The sequence below is a fragment of the Hemitrygon akajei genome, chromosome 4 (genome assembly GCF_048418815.1).
Source record: "Hemitrygon akajei chromosome 4, sHemAka1.3, whole genome shotgun sequence".
Taxonomy (NCBI): Eukaryota; Metazoa; Chordata; class Chondrichthyes; order Myliobatiformes; family Dasyatidae; genus Hemitrygon; species Hemitrygon akajei.
The window spans coordinates 187501242-187522206 of record NC_133127.1 but is presented as its reverse complement, the minus strand read 5'-3'; positions in this window follow the sequence as shown (position 1 = coordinate 187522206).

Here is a 20965-nt window from a genome sequence, read left to right as displayed (position 1 = left end):
TTCTCTCTCACGTTGCCGTCAGGTGGTCGGGTTAATACATCCATATTTCACGCTTCTTGCCATGTTGCTCATTGCCTTTCACTTGCTGAAATTAAAGCTTGCCTAAAGCTCGGCATGGGAGAGGGAAGAGAGTGCTTAGTTCCAGAAGGTTCCTCTGGCGTTCGATGTATTCCAAATTAACTTGCCGTTGGTGACGGGTGAGTTATGGAGCAGTGGGTTGGGAAATTTAATCCCCATTTGATGTCAATAACAGGAATGTTCTTTGGCGCTTTGTTACCTGGGGTGCATTTACTGAAACTATAAGCCTGAACTCCTCCTTCGTACGGAGTTTGAGGAGAATTGGTCTATCACCAACGATTCTTGCAAACTTCTAAAGATGTATGGTGGAGAACGTTCTGACTGGTGGCATCGTAGCCTGGTACAGAGTCCCGAAAGCACTGGATTGCAAGAGGTTGCAGAAGGCTGCAAACTCAGCCTGCTTCATCATGGGCACAAGCCTCCGCCCCATCGAGGAGATCTTCAATAGGTGATGCCACACGAAGGCAACGTCCGTCATTAAGTACCTTCACCATCCTGGACATGTCCCCGTCTCATCACAACCATCAGGGAGAAGGTACAGCAGCCGAATGACCCACATGCAATGATTCAGAACCAGCTTCTTTCCCTCCACCATTAGATTTCTGATTGGCCCATGAAGCCATGAACACTCAGTCTCACACTCCTTTTCTGCACTATTTATTTGCTTATTTTATAATTTATAGCGATTTAATGTCTTTGCACTGTATTGCTACTGCTAAACAACAAATTTCACATCACATCATGTAAGTCGCTGATAATAAACCTGATTCTGCAGATTCATGGGAAAATGAAAGAAAAATAATGCAGCTGCAGTAACTCCAAACTAAAAAGTATAAACGCAAAAGGTCAAGTATCTTTGGAAAGAGAATCAGAGTTAACATTTAAAGTTGGAAACTCTTTCTGAGCTGGGATAGACTGAAAATAAATCTGTTTTGTTCTTCAGAGAATGTGTGATTTGATAGGGTGAGACCAAGTTGGTTGATGTGAAAATTAGGGACTATGCCATTACAAGCAGGCTGCTGGAGGAACTCAGAAGCTCAGGTATCATCCACGGGACTGTCAAATTGTTAACATTTTGGGTGGAAACCCTCCATCAGGATGGGATGATGTGGGTTTTTAACCTGAAACATCAATCAGCAATGTCTTTGCCACTGCTGATGCTAATTGATCCATTAAGTTCATCCAACAGCTTTTTCTCTCTGGTCCAGATTCCAGCAACTGCACTCTCTTATGCATCCATCATAAGCCCTGCAATTTCCACAGCTACCATGAGTATCCTCTTTTCCACCCTCTATTACGTTCCACCTGTTTCTCCCTTTCCCTTGTATTTTTACTCACATTGGGACCTTCTAAAGTGCCTCTATAATTTTTTCCCTGAGGCATATCTTCCTCACTTCCATAGTGACAAGAGCACTTAAGTGCATCTGAATCATTTCCCAGAGCCTTTCTCTTTCCCACAATGAATTCCACAGATTTGCCATGCTCTGGATAAAGAAATTTGTCTTCATCTCTGTTCTAAAGGGATGTCCTTCTACCCTGAAGGTGCGCATTCTGACCTAGACTCTCTCACAATTGGAAACATCCTCTCCACAGCCACTCTAAGTCTTTCACTAATCAGTTGGTTTTAATGAGATTCCACTTCATTCAAAAATAATGATAATGGTCGAAGTTGCGGATTAGTAGGAAGCTTCTGCTGTTCAGCAACAGTTGCCAGTATGACTACCATCAGCCTAGGTTCCACTTTGATCTACCTGTAACTCTACGGGTTTCCTCTGGGTGCTCTTTCACGCCCCAGACCTTTTTCTGGTCCATGAATTGTCAATGTAAAGTATAATTAGAGGTGTAAGTGTAATTAGAAAGACTGTAGAACTGAGGGAAGCTTTTGGGCATGTGAGAGAGATAGGGTACAGGGCAATAAAGGGAGAAATGAGCATGATGGGATTGCTCTCAGAACTGGCAAAGACTTGATGGGCCAGATGTTTACTTCCAATGTTATAAAGAAATATGGGAATTGTAATGTACACTCTGTGGACACTTTATTATGTATTCTCTGCCACTAAGCTCATGGTCATGTTCATGGTCTCTTGCTGCTGTAGCCCATCCACTTCAAGGTTTAAAGTGTTGTGCATTCAAAGATGCTTTCCTGTACACCACTGTGTGGTTATTTGAGCTATTGTCACCTTCCTGTCAGTTTGAACCAGTCTGGCCATTCTCCTCTGACCACTCTCATTAATAAGGCATTTTCCCCCACAGAACTGCCACTTACTGGACATTGCCTTGTTTTTCACAACTCTCTATAAACTCCGGAGACTGCTGTGTGTGAAAATTCCCAGAGAGCAACAGTTTCTGAGATCCTCGAACCACCCCATCTGGCACCAACAATCATTCCATGGTTGAAGTCACTCAGCTGACATTTCTTCCCCATTCTGATGTTTGGCCTGATCAACAACTGAACCCCTTGTCCACGTCTGCATGCTTTTAGACATTGAGTTATTGCCGCATAGCTGGCTGTTGAGATATTTGCATGAGCAAACAGGTGTGCCGGTGTACCTAATAAAATGGCCATTGAGTATATGGTAAGTATGAATGGTCAGTATGTGAAATAGATGTGGGCTGTTCATGCTGTTCCCATTCAATGTAAAAACTAGTGGACACTTAGTAACATACACAAAATGCTGGTGGAACGCAGCAGGCCAGGCAACATCTATAGAAAGAAGCACTGTTGACATTTGGGGCCGAGACCCTTCGTCAGGACATTCTGTGTGTGTTGCTTGAATTTCCAGCATCTGCAGATTTCCCCGTGGACACTTAATAATGTAATTAGTATGGATGATGTTAATTAAAGATGGAAACAAACAACCGTTTCCAGGAACTCGAGATTTCTTGACCTGCTAAGGCACTGCAAAGACCCTGCCAAGAAACTCTAGTTAAAAAAGAATTAGCGTGGTATAGTACTGCAGAAACATTCTGAAATGTTTAAATTTATTTAGCGGCACAATGGGGAGAAGGGCTCTCCAGCACCTTGAGCCAAGCTGCCACTGCAGCACCACAACAAAGATTAACCCTAACCTAATCACGGGACAATAGTTAACCTACCTGGTAGGTATTTGGACTGTAGGAGGTAATTGAAGTACCCAGGGAAAGCCCATGCATTCCATGGGGAGGACATACTGAGAGGCGTTAGGGAACAATGCCAGAATTGAACTCTGAACTCCAGAACATCCGGAGATGTAATAGCATTGTGCTAACCACTACGCTACCATGGCATCCAGTTACAACTCAGTAGATGGGGTGTTATGTACTCCGTAACTGGGTGTCTGACCAGCAAAGATAGAAGAATCCGTTGGAGTTTGGTGGTACTATTTTCAAACAGTGTTTATTAGTAAAATATACAAATCAATATCAACAATGCAAATATATAGATAATACACGTTAGCAATACTAAACCTGAAAGTGTGGGTATAATAATAATCAATAATAAACAAGCTCTATTGATGTCTAGGGGATAATGAATTGTCATATGTGAATATAAAGTTCAGTTCAGTTCATACATGCTGAGGTAGTTGTTGGTTCTTGTGTTTTAATCGTTGGAGAGAGAGAGAGCGAGCAAACAGTGACAGCTACAGTCAGGCAAACCTTCCTTTACGTTCTTGATCCGTCGATGTGTCGTGGCCATTCAGGTATGACCCCTCCGTCCTTCAGCTAGACCGTTCTTCTGTGGTGGACTCGTCACCCAGGCAAGGGCGGACACACACACAAGCCCCACTGGCCCTGCTATAACACTGTGAGTTAAACTGACCGATCCTTTGTTCGGTCTCCGATGCCCCACACCTTCACGTGGGTTCCAACACTCAAACAGTGCTCACTAGTGTGTCTCCTGATGTGTCTGAGGGGTGTCTCCCCAGACCTCACTTTTATCCCCACTCACGGGGTCTCAGGTGTCAATCAGTGTTGAATGGCTTAGTCCATCAAACCAGCCCACTCTGGCTGTCGACTGAGGAATTTCAATAAACAGAATGGTACCAAGTAAACAGCCCTCTCCGGAGCCATAAGTCTTTCAGGAGTCATAATATGGTGGGTCAACAAGTCTCTCTCTCCCGGTGTTATCTCTCCCTTATCTGAAGCGGATGTTCCAGTCCCAGTATGTTTTCCCTTTGTCTCTCTTTCTCTCTCATTAGCAGCGTGGTAACAGTAGCAGTTTGTGATTCTCCCAAGGGGGGGAAATATGGGCAACTCTGTACCCTTCTGCCCATCAGAGCTATTCATCCTTCATAACAGGGGAAATTTGTTCCTTAGCTCATGGTTGCTGTGGAACAATGATCTGGTATCTGGTAGGAATCATGGTGTTCAATGAAACACTTCTTACATAATTTTTAGTTCATTCAGCAAAATGGCCAGTATTTAGACCATAAGATGTAGAGGTAGAAGTAAGCCATTTGGCCCACCGAGTGTGCTCTGCCAGTTCATCACGGCTGATCCAATTTTCCTCTCAGCCGTAATCACCTGCCTTCTCCTTGTATCTCTTCATGTTCTGACCAGTCAAGGATCTATCAACCTCTGCTTTAAATATACATAAAAAATTGGCCTCCACAGCTCCCTATGGCAAAGAATTCCATAGATTCACCACTCTCTGGTTAAAGAAATCGCTCCTCATCTCCATTCTAAATGACCGCCCTCTATTCTGAGGCTGTGTCCTCCGATCTTACACTCTCCCACCACAGGAAATATCGTCTCCACATGCACTCTATTGGAATCTTTCACCATTTGTTAGCTTTCAATTAGATCATCCATCATTCTTCTGAAGTCTAGTGAATACAGGCCCAGAGCCATCAAACATTCTTTATATGACAAGCCGTTCAATCCTGGAATAATTTTTGTGAACCTCCTTTGAACCCTCTCCAGAACACTCCAGTTAGTGTCTAACACCATTTTTCATGTGGCATGTCAGCTAAACCTCAAGCCAAATTAAAGTGTCTCGTCCCAAAAGTGGAAAAAACACTGCTCTATGCAGCCAGAGTCCCCCACCTAACCCCATCCTGTCTGCTTGTGTCTGACCCATTTCCCTCTTTTCTTGCTACTACAATCAGCCAGGAAGTGCAGGAGCATTGGGCTCCACCTCACCGGGTTCAGGAACAGTTATAACCCTACAACCATCAAGCTCCTGAACTAGCAAGGACAACTTCAACCACCATTACTCTGAACTGACTCTACAACTGACAGACTCAATTTCAAGAACTCTATAACTCATGTTCTCAGTATTTTTAAAATTTTGCATTATTTCCTAATGTATTATGTTCATAAATTCTATTTTTATTTCTTTATTTTTTTGTAAATGCCTGCACCAAAATGATTGTCCGGTTGTTCACCCTGTTGATGCAGCCTTTCATTGATTCTATTACAGTTATGGGATTCATTGAGCTTGCCTGAAAGAAAATGAATTTCAGGATTGTATATGATGATGTATAAATACTTTGATAATAAATTTACTTTGTACTTTTTTGACTTTGACATTCCATGTTAAGATTGTGCACTGTCTTGAGTGTTTCAGTCCAACCTGCTCATACTTCATTTTCCTCCCATCTAAATCCATTTAAGAGAAGTTTGGATAAGTGCATGATTGGGAAGAGTATGGAGGGCAATGGTCCAGGTGCAGGTCTATGGGATTAAGCAGGATAACCGTTCGGCATGGGATAGACGTGCATAAGACCTATTTCTGTGCTGTAGTGCTCTATGACTGTATGACTCTTTGAGTGTGTGTGCATGTGTATATGTTTGTGTAGTGTGTGTGTCGCCATGTTCGTAGGGACATCAAGCTTCAGGTATCATCCCAGCCTGTAAAGTCAGCAATGCAGATTGTCGCCTGCAGCCTCAAGCCACCATTAACACAGGCCACTGATGGGAGAGGGACTGCAGAATTCCCTGGCCACCAGTGTCTGTATCTCCACCACCACTGTCCCCCCAGGAGCCGGAGTCAGCAAACTGGATTCCTCAGCTAGGGACAATATGCAGATGCAAAGTTGGAAAGTTCAGTCAATTTCACTATCAAATTTCATAGATGTCATCAAACGTGAGGTTCATTTTCCTGCAGGCACACTCAGCAAATCTATAGGAAACTAACTACAACAGGATCAATGAAAGATCGGCCGGAGTGCAGAAGACAACAAACTGCGCAAATGCAAAATATAAATTAATAGTAATATATAGTGAGAAGGTGAGATAAAGAGATAAAGAGTCCTTAACGTGAGATGATAGGTTGTAGGAGCATCTCAATGGATGGGAAAGTGAGTGAAGTTATCTCCTTTTATTCAAGACCCTGATGGTTGAGAGATAGTAATTATTCTTGAACCTGGTGGAGCAAGTTCTGAGGCTCTTGTACCTTCTACCTGGTGGCAGCAGTGAGAAGAGAGAATGGCCTGGGTGGCAAGGATCTTTGATGATGGATATTGCTTTCTTGAAATGGCATTTCATGTAGATGTGCACAATAGTTGGGAAGGCTTTACCTGTGACATACTGGGCCGAATCCAATACCTTTTGTAGGATTTCAGTTTCCATGCTGCCACCGCAGCCACCACTCATTAGCAAGCAACACTTCCAGTGCCCACCATGTTTGTGTGATTCTCCTTTGCAACAGGAGTAACGAGCCAAAGGATTCCGTCAGTCCATTCTACTGGATGAAAGGAGAAAACCCCTTTCACTGACTCAAATCAGCTCTGACTTGGACACAAATGATGTACATTTTCTATATTATCCTGGAGCATGATGACAATGGCTTTCTGGTGAGCTTAGGAAAGGCCATATCACCAGATACTTAAAGAAATTAGCACGGACATGGAGTAGCTGTAATAACACCATTACAGTGCCAGCGATCCAGGTTCAATTCTGCAGCTTTCCCCGTGACTGAGTGCTCTGGTTTCCTCCCAAAGCCAAACTGATTAGTAGATTAATTGCTCACATGACTGTAATTGGGCTTATTAGTCTGGAAAGGCCTGTTACCATACTGTATTTCGAAATAAAGAAAAAAACAGAAGAGATTCTGCAGCTGCGGCAAGTCCAGATAAACACAAGCAAAACAGAGTCAGAGAGTCATGGGAAAGTTCAGCACAGAATCATTTAGGGTGGCACAGTAACGTAGTGGTTAGCACGATGCTTTACAGTACAGGTGACCCAGGTTCAGTTCCCGCCGCAGCCTGTAAGGAGTTTGTAGATTTTCTCCGTGACCAAGTGGGCTTCCTCAGAGTGCTGCAGTTTCCTCCCGTAGTCCAAAGACATACCCTTGGTAGGTTAATTGGTCATTGTAAATTGACCAATTAGACTAGAGATTGATGGGTACTGCGGCTCAAAGGGGCAGAAGGGGCAGAAGTGCCTACTTTGTGCTGTATTTCAGTAAATAAATAAATAAACAGACCCTTTTGCCCTTCTAGTCCATGCAAACTATTTAGAATGCCCTTCCCATCAACCTGCACCCCTGCCATCTAAGTACCCATCCAAACTTCTCTTAAACATTGAAATCGAGCTTGCGTGCATCACCTGCACTGGCCGCTTGTTTCACAATCTCACCACCCTCTACGTTAGTGGTCGCCAACCAGTCAATCGCACTCGGCTGGTCAATCTTTGAGACTTTCCCAGTAGATCCCAAAAAAAAAGAAAAATATATACACAAATACATTATGCCTGATCAACCTTTTGATGCAGATATGGAGTAACTTTTAGTTTGAAAAAAGAGCACTTGACAACTTCATGCCCAAAAGGAACAACTTTATCCAGGACGGTAAAACGATATTTGCATACAGAGGTTTTCACTAATGTGCACTGAGCAGAAAAGACCGGAAGGAAAACCCCGTAACCCCGGAAACAATCTCTCTTTACAAACAGTTTTCCATAGCGGGAGTATTGCTTTATTACCATGATCCCAATTGGTATTAACTTATCTTTATAATGCTCACATTACAACCCTTCTCCCCCTTTAAATTCCAACATTCCCCAAATGTACAAGAAATGGAAAACAAAAACAGTGGTGTCATTAGCTTGTGTACCCCTGAAACTTATACTACTGTCTCAGTAAGTTTATCAATACCAGGAAAGTTGAGGAGCTGAAATCGGGGTTGAAGGCCCCCTGCTCAGAGGACGTGGATCGACAGTGTTAAAGGACTTGTCACTCTGTGAATATCTTTTCACGACAGTTTGATGAATCCCTGAATGTAATGCAAACAGCTCAGCTTGTTTTATTTGTCAGAATGGCTTTCCAGGATTTTACAACAAAGGAGGACATGCTCACTCTTTTGCACTTAAAGGAGAGAACAAGAGATGAGGATATTTACAACGAGTTTAAAAAAAAAAGTCCATGAAAATAACATCGCCATTCATAAACTTGTGGCATTAACTACTGATGGGGCCCCAGCAATGCACAGTGTGCGTGTTGGTTTTATAGCACTGTGCCATAATGACCCTGATTTTCCTGACTTCCTGGATAATCACTGTGGTGAACTACATATACCTGTCTGGACACTTCCCCCCCGCTGACTGCTCCTGTGGCTCCTCCCACTGACCGTGGTTCCTCCCACAGACCCCGGTATAAAGGCGATTGGAGCCTGGGCCCTGCCCTCAGTCTCCAGGATGTAGTATGGTGGTCAATTGCTGCTTGTTCTTTCTTCCAGCCAATAAAAGCCTATATCTCGTCTTACGTCTCGGAGAGTTATTGAAGGTGCATCAATCACTGTGTGATTCATCAGCAGGCTTTGGCTGGGAAGGTCGTGGACTTTTCTCATGTAATGACACTGGTGGTCAAACTGATAAACTTGATTCCAGCAAAAGCGCTTCAGCACTGCTTATTCAAGGCGTTATTGGATGAGCTCGATGCCGCTATGGCCTGTTTGGTTTGCTAGTTACAGTGTTTTCTTGGTTAAATTTGTTTGAAAGTTTGACAAAAGCACTTTATGTAGTTAAAATACAATTAGCCCAAATAAAGGGTCTCAAGTTGGAAGTACAGTCTGAGCTGTTTATTCTCTAAATGATTCAGTAGGTCGATCTTGCCTTTCACTGAGGCGGAGGTAGGGGATCTTGGGCTTAAAAAGGTTGGTGACCACTACACTAAGTGAAGAAGTTCCCCTCATGTTCCTCCCGAGTTTCTCACTTTGTACCTTTAACCCATGACCTCTGGTTATAGTCCCACCCAACCGCAGTGGAAAAAGCCTGCTTGCGTTTACTCCATCTATGCTGGAGGACAAATCAGGCAACATTAATGGCAAGGAATAAACAATACAGTACATGTTTCAGGCCGAGACCCTCTGACAGGACCTGAATACCGGTAATAAACCCTGTTGATGGCCCTTCTGGACTGCTGCTTTGAAGAGGCAGGGTAATGGATACTGGTCCCTTCTAAACTTCCTGCTCAATAACTATATTCTCTAGTATACAGGGAAAAAAAATCCAAACTGTTCATCTACTGATACTTCTCATATGTCAGTCAGGTCACTTTTCAGCCTCCTCTGCTCCAAGAAAAACCGAAGATCAAGAATCACCTTTATTCACTGTATACATTTAAAAGCTGTGGCTGGTTGGCAAGACATGCAGCAAAAGAACAGTATTTGATGCTTATAAAGAATAAAGAGTTATATAAAAATAAATCCGGCCTCTCCACTACTCATTAACATTAATGCCTGATCTTCTGTTTTGTTTCTATATTTCCGAATAGACCATAAGAAATAGGAGTAGAATTAGGCCATTTGGCCCATCTAGTCTTCTCTGTTATTTCATCATGGCTGATCCGTTTTCCTCTCAGCCCCAATCTCCTGCCTTCTCCCTGTATTCCTTCATGCTCTGACTAATGAAGAATGTATCAACCTCTGCCTTAAGTATACCCAATGACTTGGCCTCCACAGCTGTTTGTAGCAACGAATTCCACAGATTCACCACTTTCTGGCTCAAGAAATTTCTCCTCGTCTCCGTTCTAAATGGACATCTCTCTATTCTGAGGCTGCGTCCTCTGGTCTTAGACTCCCCCACATCCTCTTCACACTCACTTTATCAAGGCCCTTCAACATTTGATAGGTTTCAATGAGATTTTCCCCTTCCCCTCCATTCTTCTAAATTCCAGTGAGTACAGGCCTAGAGCCATCAAGGGACACAGAACTACTCGCAAGACTCCACCTCCCCAAAATCCTTTGGTATGAATTGGAATTGATTTATTATTGTCACAAGTACTGAGATAGAGTTAAAACATTGTCCTACATACAGGTACATTCATTACACAGTGCAATGACGTACTACAAGGTAAGACAATAACTGATGCAGAATAACATACAATAGCTGCAGATTAAGTTGGGTGAAATCAGATAATAAATTGCAAGATAATAATGAGATATATAGAGAGGTGCATCGGAAGGTTGATATGGAGGTAGAGAGGTATCGTATTGTACAAAAGTCTTGGATTCATACAGTATACATAGTTAAGGAGCCTAAGACTTTTGGACCCTACTGTAGTAATTTTATGTAATGCACTGTACTGTTGCCATTAAAATAAACAAATTTCATGACATATGTGAATGATGATAAACCCAATTCTGATAGGGGTCTCTGTTGTGGAATGATAGTGGGAAGGGGACAGGGAGAGGGGAATCATTGTAGGAAAAAGGAGAAGGGAGTGGGGAGAGAACAGGAAGCACCAGAGAGACATTATGTAATGATCAATGAACTCTTTGTTTGGAATCAAATATGCACCCGTGCCACCCTCTGCCCCTGGCACTCCTTCTCTGCCACCTGACCCACACCCCTCCTGCAGCGTTCCACCCTCACCATTCTCAACATCCTCTGCTCCTGCGAGATTTACAAACTCTCTCTGCTTCACGTTGACAAATACAGTACCGGGCAAAAGTCTTACACGCTCCATCCAAATACAGTATATGTGCCCCAGACTTTAGCATATTACTGCAGATACAGAAGTGCAAGATCAGAGCACGGTAGATAGGGAGATCAAGAGTCTATTTTATCCTACAAAGAACAGTGGGGTAGCCTGCCCTTGAACCTGGTGGTATGTGTTTTTGTATCTTCTGCCCAATGGGAGAGGGACAAAGAAACAATATACAGGTTGGGTGGGGTTTTTCATTATATTGGCTGCTTTACTGAGACAGTGAGAAGTATCGACAGTGTCTACGGAAGAGAGACTCATTTTTGTGATGTGCCGAGCTGTGTTCACAACTCTCTGCAATTCCTTGCAAGTGCAGGCAGAGCAATTGCCTTACCAGCCTATAGTGCATTCGAATATATTCTGAATCGGAATCAGATTTATTATCATTGACATATAATGTTGTTTTATGGCAGCACTACAGTACGATACATAAAAATACTATGTTACAATAAGAACTATTAAAAAATAAATAAATAAATAGTGCGAAAAGAGAGCTAAACACTGAAGTACTGTTCACGGACCGTTCAGAATTCTGGAGGCAGAGGGGGAAAAGCAGCTCCTAAGATGTTGAGTGTGGGTCTTCAGCCTCCAGTACCTCCACCTTGTTGGTAGCAATGAGAAGCGGGCATGTCCTGGGAGGTGGGGGGTCATTAATGATGGATGCAGCTTTTTTGAGGCATCACGTTTTGAAGTTGTCCTTGATGCAGGGGAGACTAAAGCCCATGGTGGAGCTGGCTGAGTTTATTACCCTCTGCAACTTTTTTCTGGTCATGTGCATTGGTTTCTCCATACTGGACCGTGATGGACTGCTCTCTCCGGGTCATCTGGGAAAATCTTCAAGAGTCTTTAGTGAAATACTAAGCCTCATCAAACTCCCAATGAAATTTGGTCACTGGCAAGCCTTCACAAGCAAGGAAAAATCTGCAGATGCTGGAAATTCAAGCAACACAGACAAAATGCTGGAGGAACTCAGCAGGTCAAGCAGCATTTATGGAAAAATGTTCGGCCTGAAATGTCTACTGTACTTTTTTCCATAGGTGCTGCCTGGCCTGCTGAGTTCCTCCAGCATTTTGTGTGTGTTACTGGCAAGCCATCTTCATAATTGCATCGATATGTTGGCCCAAGGTAGATCTTTAGGGATTTTGACAGCCAGGAACTTGAAGATGCTCACTTTTTTTTACTGTCGACCTCTCAATGAGGACTGGTGTGTGTTCTCTTGACTTCTCCTTCCTGAAGTCCACGATCAATTTCCAGGTCTTGCAGATGCTGAGTGAAAGGTTGATGTCGCAACACCACTCAACCAGCTGATCTATCTCAACCTCCTCGTCCCCATCTAAGATTCTGCTATCATCAGTGAATGTACAGCTAGCATTTGAGCTGTGCCTAGCCACACAGTCATGCATGTAGAGAGGGAGTAAACATGCAAGTGAGATACACCTGTGCTGATCGTCAGGAGATGTTGAGGGAGATGTTATTTCTGATCCACAGTGATTGCACTCCCGCAATGAGGAAGTCAAGGATTCAGTTTCAGAGTGAGATTCAGAGAACCAAGTTTTGAAACTTGTTAATTAATACGAGGAGGATGGTAGTGTTGAATGCTGAGCTGTAATCAAAAAATAGCGCCCTGACTTGGGTATGCCCTGACTTAGCATTATCATGGTAATGCTTTCCATGATATGATAGGATGCTTACTTTTAGAGACATTGAAACATAGAAAACCTACAGCACAATGCAGGCCCTTTGGCCCATAATGCTGTGCCAAACATGTACTTTATTAATCAACAATAAAAATTAATCTGGGTCAATGGGGACATGCCAAATTTCTTTAGATTCCTATAAAACATAGGAGCAGAATTAGTCTATTCAGCCCATCGAGTCTGCTCTACAATTACATCATGACTGGTGTGCTATCTCTGTCATCAATGTTCTCCTGCTTTCTCCCCATAACCTTTGCTGCTTTATCAATCAAGAACCTATCAACCTCCACTTCAATACACCCAACATCTTGGCCTCCAGTGAATTCCACAGATTCCCCATCCTCCTGGGGAAGTAGCTGCCACGGCATCTTCATGGTTGGACTAGGATAGGCTATTGGTGATGCTCATTCTTAGAAGTCCAAAACTCACTCTTGACTGTCTCAAATTCAACCCCATTGCATGTGTACCGTCCCTTGTCCTGAAGTCAATGACCAGCTGATATTGGGGGGAAAGGCCGTTGTCTTGCACCCTGAAAAGAAATCATTCCAATTCAGAATGAGCTCAGTGGTTGAACCTCCACACAGCAGCATCTTCACTTCCTGAGGAGACTGAGGCAACCGAGGCTCCCCACCGCCCCTCCATTCTGACCAATTTTTACAGGAACATCGTCAAGAGTGTCCTGACAGCTGCATCACGGGAACTGCAATTCATCTGACAACAAGACACTACAAAGGATTGCGAGGACTGCTGAGAGGATTATCAGGGTTTCTTTTCCACTCATCTGAGGTAGTTATCAGGAGTGCTGTGAACGCATCATCAACTATCCCTCCGAATCATCCAGCAATCTTTCTGACCCCCACCCCCCCACACACACACACACACCTCTGCCCACCATCAGGCAGGAGGTACTATAGCATTAGGACAAGGGCTGTTAGGATGGGAGACATCTTTTCCCTCCAGGCCACGAGATGACAGAAGTACCTACCACTAATCTTCTCATCACGAATGAAGTGCTGGTAGCATTACACTGTTTACTTTTTAACTTGTAGTACAAATGCTTCTTAATATTTGTTAAGTTAACTGTGGTAATATTACTTCACTGTATATGTTATGTGTGAATTATATGTACTATGTTGGTCACCTTGGTCAGGAGTAATGTTGTTTCGTTTGATGGCATACATGTAAATGGTTGAATAACAATAAACTTGAACTGGAAAATGCTGCCTGGGTGGAGGTAGAGGCAGATACATTATGGACATTTTAAGAGATGCTCAGATGGACCCATGAACTAATGAAAATGAAAGGATATGAACATTGTGTAGGCAACAGGGATTAGTTTAATTGGCCATTTGATTATTAATTTAATTGGTTTGGCCTAACATTGTAGGCCTCAGGGCCTGTTTCTGTGCTGTATTATGTTCTATGTTGAACTTGAACTTGAACACAGCTCTCTAAGGTAGAGAATTTTAAATGCTTTCACCGCCTGGATAAAAATATTTCTTCTCATATCATTGCTCAATGGCCTACTTACTCCTCTTCTTCCCCTATGGCCCCAGTTCAAGACCTGTCAGGGTCTACCAACCTCTTCAAGAATTTTGTGCCACACTGAAGTATTAACGCTTGACTTGAGTTCCTCAATAACTAAGCACTTGCATCTCTTCAGAAAGAAATAAGTATAAGTCACAGGAATAGAGAATACTGATAACACACAGCAGGTCAGACTGTAGATGTGGAAAGTGACAGATCAGTAATTCTCTGTCACTGTATACAAGTGGCTGGTATGTATTTCAACAGAAGAGCCAGTGATAAATTTGTTAAAAATGCTCTGCTTTTAAAAGTCCTTTCAAAATATGTATAATATATATATGTTATGTATAATTTATAAGATAATTAGAACGTAAAACATCGATGTAGAATTAGGCCATTTGGCCCGTTGAGTCTGCTCCACCATTCTATTGTGGGTGATTTCTTTTCTTTCTCAACCCCATTCTCCTGACCCTCCCCATAACCTTTGATACCTTAACTAACCATGAACCTATCTACCTCCTGTTTAAATGACGTGGCATCCACAGTCATCCGTGGCAATAAATTCCACAGATTTACCACACTCTGGCTAAAAAAAATCCTTCTCATCATCTGTTCTAAAGGGACGTCCTTCTATTCTGATGTTGTGCCCTCTGGTCCTAGATTCACCAGCATGGGAAACATCCTTACCATGTCCACTCTATCTCGGCCTTTCTTAGGTTTTAATGAGATCTCCCCTCATTCTCCTAAATACTAGTGAGTACAGGTCCAGAGCCATCAGATTCTCCTCATATATTGATCCTCTCATTCACGGGAGAGTCTAAGACCCAAGGACACAGCCTTAGAATAGATAGATAGATAGATAGATAGATACTTTATTCATCCCCATGGGTAAATTCAACCTTTTTTCCAATGTCCCATACACTTGTTGTAGCAAAACTAATTACATACAATACTTAACTCAGTAAAAATATGATATGCATCTAAATCACTCTCTCAAAAAGCATTAATAATAGCTTTTAAAAAGTTCTTAAGTCCTGGCGGTTGAATTGTAAAGCCTAATGGCATTGGGGAGTATTGACCTCTTCATCCTGTCTGAGGAGCATTGCATCGATAGTAACCTGTCGCAGAAACTGCTTCTCTGTCTCTGGATGGTGCTATGTAGAGGATGTTCAGGGTTTTCCATAATTGACCGTAGCCTATTCAGCGCCCTTCGCTCAGCTACCGATGTTAAACTCTCCAGTACTTTGCCCACGACAGAGCCCACCTTCCTTACCAGCTTATTAAGACGTGAGGCATCCATCTTCTTAATGCTTCCTCCCCAACACGCCACCACAAAGAAGAGGGCGCTCTCCACAACTGACCTATAGAACATCTTCAGCATCTCACTACAGACATTGAATGATGCCAACCTTCTAAGGAAGTACAGTCGACTCTGTGCCTTCCTGCACAAGGCATCTGTGTTGGCAGTCCAGTCTAGCTTCTCGTCTAACTGTACTCCCAGATACTTGTAGGTCTTAACCTGCTCCACACATTCTCCATTAATGATCACTGGCTCCATATGAGGCCTAGATCTCCTAAAGTCCACCACCATCTCCTTGGTCTTGGTGATATTGAGATGCAGGTAGTTTGAGTTGCACCATATCACAAAGTCCTGTATCAGTTTCCTATACTCCTCCTCCTGTCCATTCCTGACACACCCCACTATGGCCGTGTCATCAGCGAACTTCTGCACATGGCAGGACTCTGAGTTATATTGGAAGTCTGATGTGTACAGGGTGAACAGGACCGGAGAGAGTACGGTTACCTGCGGCGCTCCTGTGCTGCTGACCACCGTGTCAGACCTACAGTCTCCCAACCGCACATACTGAGGTCTATCTGTCAAGTAGTCCACTATCCAGTTAGAATGGAGGTAAGAAGGAATTTCTTTAGCCAGAGATTTGTGAATCTGTGGAATTCATTGCCACAGGCAGATGTGAAGACCAAGTCATTGGGTATATTTAAGGCAGACTTGATAGATTCCTGATTAGTCAGGGCATGAAGGTATACGAGGAGAAGGTGGGAGATTAGGGCTGAGAGAGAATATATATTAGCCATGATGAAACAGTACAGCAGATTTGATGGGCCAAATGGCCTACTTTTGCAACTACATCCTATGGTCTTATGGAGTACAGGTCCAGAGTCATTAAACTCTTCTCGTATATTAACCCTCTTATTCATGGGATCATTTTCTTAAACCTCCTCTGTACCCTTTCCAATGCCGTTTCTTAGCTAAGGCTCCAAAGTTGATTCCAATACTCCAAGTGGACTCTGACCAATGCCTGATGAAATCTATAGAGAGCATAGAAAGTACATCTCCACAATTTCCAAACCAATTTCCTATTTTAGTTTATAAACCTCATATATTCTGGGCTACATCCTTCCCACAGGGATTGTTCGACTCTTTTTACTTTCACAGCTAAATAGGATTTTGTCCTTGCAGCTACAAAGCAAGCTTTATTGCCTGTCCAGTGCCATTTTCCCTGTCTTTTCTGGCTCAGTGTCTTCTTATCAACCCAGTGATCAGTTGCGAGTAGTCCTGGCAATTATGAAACTCAAATGGATAACATCAGTACAACTCAGTCAAAGTATTAGAGGCACACTATGTCACCTACAGAAAATGCCCAAAGGGCCAGAACAGGATAGAGGTTGATGATCCAGTGTTTGAACTTAGGACATTCTGTACACTCAGTAGTCAGTTTATTAGACAGACCTGTACACCTGCATATAAATGCAAATATCTAAACAGCCAATCACTTGGCAGCAACTCAATGCATAAAAGGATGCAGATGTGGTCAAGATGTTCAGTTGTTATTTAGAACAAACATTAAAATGGGGAAGAAATGTGATCTAAGTGACTTTTACCATGGGATGATAGTTGGTGCCAGATGGGGTAGTTTGAGTATCTCAGAAACTGCTGATTACCTGGGATTTTCACTCAGAACAGTCTCTCGAATTTACAGAGAAGGGTGTGAAAAAACAAAAAAAAAAATCATCTAGTGAGCAGCAGTTCTAGATGGGTGGGGGGGTGAAAACACCTTGTTAATCAGAGAGGTCAGAGGAGAATGGCCAGACTGGTTCAAGCTGATAAGAAGGTGACAGCAACTCAAATAACCATGGTGTGCAGAATAGCTACATTATCAGAAGACCAAACAAACAAACATACACTCTGTGGCCACTTTATTTGGTACAGGAGGTACCAAATAGTTGTCTACTGACTGTATGATGCTATGCTGCTGCAAGTAATTTCTTCACTGTGCTTGTGCATACATGTGCCTCTGCATGTGATAATAAACTCAACTTTGACTTTGACTTTCAACCTTACCCATCAGAGTGTCTTTTACGTGTTGCCATTGTACCTGTCTTAACCTCTTCCCTAGCATCTCATTCCATATACACACCAACTTCTGGGTGAAGAAATTGCCCTTCAAGTCCCTTTTAGATCTTTCTTGTCTCTCTTTAAACATGAGCCCCCTGAACTCATCAAATAAGGAAATTAAATTCAGTTAATTCAATACCAATGGAATCAAAGTCATGAAAGGTCAAGTATTGTCAATTGGATACTCATGTCTATAACATAAGCAACATATCTGTCCTTGCCAGTCTTACCTAGACATGACTGTAGATTCTCCCATCTGGTGACTTATATTTGCCCTCTGAAATGCCAAGTCCCATCCAATGCAAGGGCAATTAGTGATGGATTCATCAATATCTCCACATCCTGTATTTGAGATAAATGTCAGCTAGTCTCACCTGATCTCTCAACACCACATCTTTAGCCAAGAAAACATAACAGTGTCTTCACTTCCTGAGGAGACTAAGGCAAGCAAGGATTCCCCCCCCCCCCCACCCCTCCAATCCCTTCCTTTCTAACCAATTTTTTACAGAAGCATCACTGAGACTGTCTTGACCAGGTACATGATCAGCTGATATGAGAATTGCAAGGTATCTGAGAGCAAGACCCTACAAAGGATCATGAGGACTGTTGAGAGGACCATCCGGGTCCTCCTTCCACCTATCCAAAATACTTACCAGCAGAGCTGCGCACACTGGGCCTTTAGCATTGTCAGTGATCCCACCCATCACTCCAATAATCTCTTTCACACCCTAGGTACCGTAGGACCGGGACTGTTAGGTTAGGTTGGGAAACAGCTTCTTCCTCCAGACTGTGAGATTACTAAGTTCTCTGCCGCCATTCAGATCTCACCAACTATGAAGTGCCAGAAGCGTTATATTGTTTACTCTTAACTTGTGGCATGAATACACTTTATTACTAACTAATTCATTTGTTATAATATTACTGTATGTGCTGTGTGTGAGTTATATGCACTGCGTTATGCACTTTGGTCTGGAGGAATGTTGTTGCATTTGGTGCTATAACAGTACTGTGCAAAAGTCTTATGCACACATATATAGCTAGTGTGCTGAAGACTTTTGCACAGTGTTCTATATTGATTACAATAGGAATGTGGTTGGAAACAGAAATAAGAGTACTTAGCTTTGTATTAACAGTAGTATTAAGTTGTTAGGTAACTGGAAAGACATAATATGCATTATTGGTGAAAGTCTTAGGCACCCTATACGTATGTGCCTAAGACTTTTGCACAGTACTGTACACGTAAATAGTTGAAATGACCATAAGCTTGAACTTGAATTCCCTGGACTGAAATTTCTAATTCTTTGCATAACTTTCCCCTCCTACCTGTTGCCTCAACCTATCACCTTCTGTCACTACTTTCAGTCTTCAGTCCTTCATCTGCTCACCAAACCCTGCTCCTGGATGCACCTCTCACCTGTCAGTTGCTGCCTCACCCCTTCCCTACCCTTCGGTACACTGGCAATCTTCCCTCAACCTTCAGTGCAGATGGAAAAGTCTCAACTAGAAATATTGATTGTCCCTTTCCACTTGACAGTGCAGTCTGACCTGTTGAGTTCCTTAGGAATCTTCTGTGGTGTTTGAATAGCTTAGTTCAAGGCACCTTCACATGCCCCAGCAGAATTTATTGGTCAAAGGCAGGAATTCACTGAATTGACTGGACCCTGAAAACTCGCACATGTTCCTCGGTTATACTTTATGTACCGGTGCACAAGAAGAGAAACATGGCTCCTGTCACCATTCTGTTCCGAAGTTTGAACAGAGAAATGCTAGTTTTATACAGAACTGACTAGCAGTTAAGGATATTGATAAATTGGTAAACTGTGTATGTTCAAATCCCTTACTTACAAGATTAATGGCCAATTACCACACCGGTGTTAAAAGTCAATAGACACTACAAGCCAACAACCTAAGATACTTTGAAGTAAGTAAAGTAATTGTGAGGCCTGACAGGTTCATTCTGTCAGAAACCTTGAAGCAGGTGGCCATGGTAGAACAGACAGTTCCTTGGAAGACCAGATTGAGGAGGTGTTTGAGCATAAGTAAGGCATATCCCAGGAGCTGGTAGAGCAGTGCCACAGACAGGGGTGGAGGGCATGGGGTATAGTGCTGGGCTGTAGAGGTTTTTCTGGCTGCTCACTGTGCAGAACCTTCTCTCTCCTTGGCATTATTGGGGCTGCAAATAAACGAGCCATCAGCACCCGTCACAGAGACTGCTGAGCGAGCCTCTGGATGCCTGTGGATCACGAGGTGGACCAATAGACCAGTGCTGCTGGGACACAAGCCACTACCTGATCAACTCTCGGCTGCCTAGGAGAGGATGTCTGATGTTGAAAGGCCTAAAACGCCTGATGACCCCAGTTTACATACCTGATGACGAGTCCCAGCGCATCGTAAGATATAGCAAATCAAAAGTCAAATCAAATTCAAGTTTAATTATCATTCAATCATACATGAATACAGCCAAATGAAACACTGTTCTTCTGGGGCCAAGGTGCTGAACATGCACTGTACATTTAAAATAGCAAGCTCACATATAATCACAAAAATAGTATACATAGCCCAAGTTCCTGTGTGACATGTCCCGCAATTTGATGTTGCAGTTCCCAGCAGTCCACAGACTAATGCATGCACGCAATCCAGCTTGTCAATTCACTGATCGGACACTGGAGGGAAGCATCAAGGGGCGATGCCAACCACCCCCCCCCCCCCCCAAACCAAGCATGGACACCACACTACACTGCCTCTTGCGTCTCCTCTCCTGGACTGCAGTAGCAGGCAAGCCCGCGGGCTTGAGGCCTCGTCCTCACTAGAACCGAGGCCATGCAGCTCCCTCGCCACAAGGGAAACAGGCTCACGGCATCTTACATTATCAATGTCCAGCAGGGTCCTGCGTTCACAAGAGAAATGTCCAGGACAATCACCCACGGTTACACTGCATGCCGCATTCGTGCATCAGCTCTGGTGTCTATATCTGCGTCGCTTAGCTGGTGTGAATATACGTCTCTTGCATCCTTCTATAACATCCTTATCTCGTCTCAGCAAGCCAAAGTGGCTCCAACCCCTGCTGCACAGAAGGCAAGTGCTTTTCAAAGAACTTTCTTGTCTGGGCTTTCTGCACTTTGTCTGTAGTCTATCCCTGCTGGACACGATGTTAACCCTTGCCTTGCCACAACTTCACACGATCACTGCCACTGCCTTGCAATTGTTCATGAATCGCAGTCTAACCAATATTAACATAGAAACATAGAAAACCTACAGAACAATACAGGCCTTTCGGCCCACAAAGTTGTGCCGAACATGTCCCTACCTTAAAAATTACTAGGCTTACCTATAGCCCTCTATTTT